Here is a 3,541-nt window from a genome sequence, read left to right as displayed (position 1 = left end):
ACCTTGTCTTGGTCATCTCTGAATCCCCTACCTTGATAGTCAAATAGGCTTGATAATCAAAATGTAGTTTGCATTGTAACAAGATCTCCAGGCAATTCATTAGGGTTTGAGCAGCACTGTACTAGGCCCTCAGCATAGTGCTCTTCAAGGTTTGGCCGAGCCAGGGAAGTGGGTATGGTTAAAGGCAATGCAGATGGTCAGTGGCAATGCACTGTTTTCTCTTTTGAGACAGAGCCTTGCTCTGTTGCCCAGGTTGGAGTGCAGTGGTGCACTCACGGCTCACTGCAGCCTCGACTTCCTGGGATCAAGAGATCCTCCTGTCTTGGCCTCCTAAGTAGCTGGGGCTACAGGCACATGCCGCCATGCCCAGCTAATTTATTTTTTATTTTTTGTAGAGACAGGGTCTCACTATGTCACCCAGGCTGGTCTTGAACTCCTGAGCTCAAGTGATCCTCCTACCTTGGTCCCCCAAAGTGCTGGGATTATAGGCGTGAGCCTCTATGCTCAGCTGTATCAATTGCTTTTCTTTTCTTTTTTTTTTTTTTGAGACAGAGTCTCGCTCTGTCGCCGGGGCTGGAGTGCAGTGGCCGGATCTCAGCTCACTGCAAGCTCCGCCTCCCGGGTTCACGCCATTCTCCTGCCTCAGCCTCCCGAGTAGCTGGGACTACAGGCGCCCGCCACCACGCCCGGCTAGTTTTTTTTTTTGTAGTTTTAGTAGAGACGGGGTTTCACCGTGTTAGCCAGGATGGTCTCGATCTTCTGACCTCGTGATCCGCCAGTCTCGGCCTCCCAAAGTGCTGGGTTTACAGGCTTGAGCCACCGCGCCCGGCCTCAATTGTTTTTCAATATCCAATTTTGTTGCCTCTATTGGCTTTGTGTGTGTGTGTGTGTGTGTGTGTGTGTGTGTGTGTGTGTGTGAGAGAGAGAGAGAGAGAGACAGGGTCTTGATCTCTTACCCAGGCTGGAGTGCAGTAGTGCAATCATGGGTCATGGCAGCCTCAACCTCCTAGGCTCAAGCAATCCTCCTGCCTCAGCCTCCCAAGTAGCTGGGACTACAGGAATGCACCACCATGCCTAACTAGTTTATTTTTTATTTTTTGTAGACTGAGTCTTGCTGTGTTATCTAGGCTGCTCGAACTCCTGGCCTCAAGCAGCCCTCCCATCTCAGCCTCCCGAAGTGCTGGGATTACAAGTGTGAGTCATCACATGCAGCCTCTATTAGCTTTTTAGCTATACGTCTTTGTTTTATTTTTAGTAATTTCTCTAGGGATTATAGTATGCATCTTTAACTTGTTACAGTTTACTTTGGATCTACATTATACCATTTCACAAATAATTTAAGAAACTTACATTTTAGTTCCATTTGCCCCTTCCATCTTTTGACTATTACTATTATCTATTCTACTTCTACACATGTAATAAGTCCCATAATATATCGTTATTATTTGTGTTTTTAAAAGCCAATTGTCATTCAAAATAAATTAAAATAGTCTTTTATATTTACCCACATACTTACCATTTGCAATGTTCTTCATTCCTTCTGGTAGATCTGAGCTTCCAACTGCTATCATGCTATCATTTCTCATTAGCCTGAAGAACTCCCTTTAGTATTTCTTTCTTTTCTTTCTTTCTTTCTTTCTTATTTTATTTTATTTTATTTTATTTTATTTTATTTTATTTTATTTTATTTTATTTTATTTTATTTTATTTTATTTATGTTTTGCTTGCTTGTTTGTTGTGATGGAGTCTCCCTATGTTGCCCAAGTTGATCTTGAACTTCTGGGCTCAAGTGATCCTCCTGCCACAGTCTTCCCAGTAGCTGGGACTACAGTTGCACCCAGCTTTTTTAGTATTTCTTGAAGTACATGTCTGTTGAAAATTATTTCCCTTAGCTGTTGTTTGTCTAAAAATATCTTTATTTCTGTTTCATTTGTGAAAACTATTTTTCTTGGACAGAGAATTCTGTATTTTCTGGGTTTTCTTTTCATATATGTCATTTTATTGTCTTCTGGTTTACATTGTTTTTAAAGAGAAGTTAGGCATCATTTTTATCATTGTAATGTTCCTTTTTTCTCTGGCTGCTTTCAAGATTTTCATTTTATCTTTGGTTCAACAACTTGACTATGATGTGTCTAGATGTGTTTTTCTTTGTATTTACCCCACTTGGGGTTTGATGACTTTTTAAAATCTGTAGGTCGGCCGCGTGTGGTGGCTCATGTTTGTAATCCCAGCACTTTGGGAGGCCAAGGAGGGCAGATCACTTGAGGTCAGGAGTTCGAGACCAGCCTTGCCAACATGGTGAAACCCTGTCTCTACTAGAGATGCAAAAATTAGCTGGACATGGTGGCGCACACCAGTAGTCCCAGCTACTTGGGAGGCTGAGACAGGAGAATCGCTAGAACGTGGGAGGCAGAGGTTGTAGTGAACTGAGATTGCACCACTGCACTCCGGCCTGGCTGACAGAATGAGACTCCGTCTCAAAAAAAAAAAAATTAGTTTAAATCTGTAGGTTGATCCTTTTCATTGCATTTTAATTTTTTTGCTATTATTTCTTCCTGTAGAAAAACAATTGGTGCTATTTGTTCTCTTTCTGAGACTGCAATTACACAAATCTTAGGACACCTGCTGTTATCCCACAGGTCACTGTACTCTGGTCATTAATTTTTTTTCTCTCTTCATATCAGTTTGTATACTTTTGATTGGCTTGTCTTTAAGTTCATTGATCCTTTTTCTGTGGTGTCCAATTTGCTATTAAGCTAGTCCAATGAATTTTTAATATATATATATATTTAGTTCTAGAATTTCCATTTGGTTCTTTTTCAGAGTTTACATTTCTTTAATAAAATAACCCTCTCTTCAACCATCATAGCTATGTTTTCCTGTGAACTTTAACATGTTTATATTAATTGTTTTAAAGCTTTTGTCTGCTAACTCCAATAACTGGATCATGTGTGGATCTGCTTCTCTATTTTCTCTTGATTATGGATCATATGTTTCTTTTTCTTTAATCTCCTGCTTCTCAAAACTGTATTCCAGAAATTTTGTATAAAAGAACAGTAGAAACGAAAATATATTTTTTTGTTTACTTCCCAGAAATTGCAATTCCTTTCCCCTGTCTGGTGGTTAGGTTGAAGCTGATCATTGGGACTCCTCGGACAGTGGAATTGAGTTAAGGCTGGATTGCAGCTTTAATCAGATTGTGTTCACTTGTAAGTAGCCCAGTCCAAGCTTCTGCCTCCTTTTCAAGTTGTCAGTAATTGAGCTGGGTGGGGGTGGTGTACAGATTCAGATCATTTTGATTCGACTTTGAACTCGACTCCAGCAGTGTCCCAGAATCGAAGCAGGATTGTGCCATTACTCTGCTTTCCAGCCCCTTCTCCAGTGCCACTTTTGTGGCAAAGTTCAGGAATGGGGGTGGGTGGAGAACAGAGAATTATCGGCCCAAATGACCTGCTTTTATATTGGGCCTCTTCCAGACTGTCATCTGTCTTGCCAGCCCATACCGCGGTTCAGCTGATTTCTTCTTGTCCTTACAAAGCCC

The sequence above is a fragment of the Chlorocebus sabaeus genome, chromosome 26 (assembly GCF_047675955.1).
Source record: "Chlorocebus sabaeus isolate Y175 chromosome 26, mChlSab1.0.hap1, whole genome shotgun sequence".
Taxonomy (NCBI): Eukaryota; Metazoa; Chordata; class Mammalia; order Primates; family Cercopithecidae; genus Chlorocebus; species Chlorocebus sabaeus.
The sequence above is the reverse complement of the archived record's forward strand: the minus strand, read 5'-3'. Positions refer to the sequence as shown.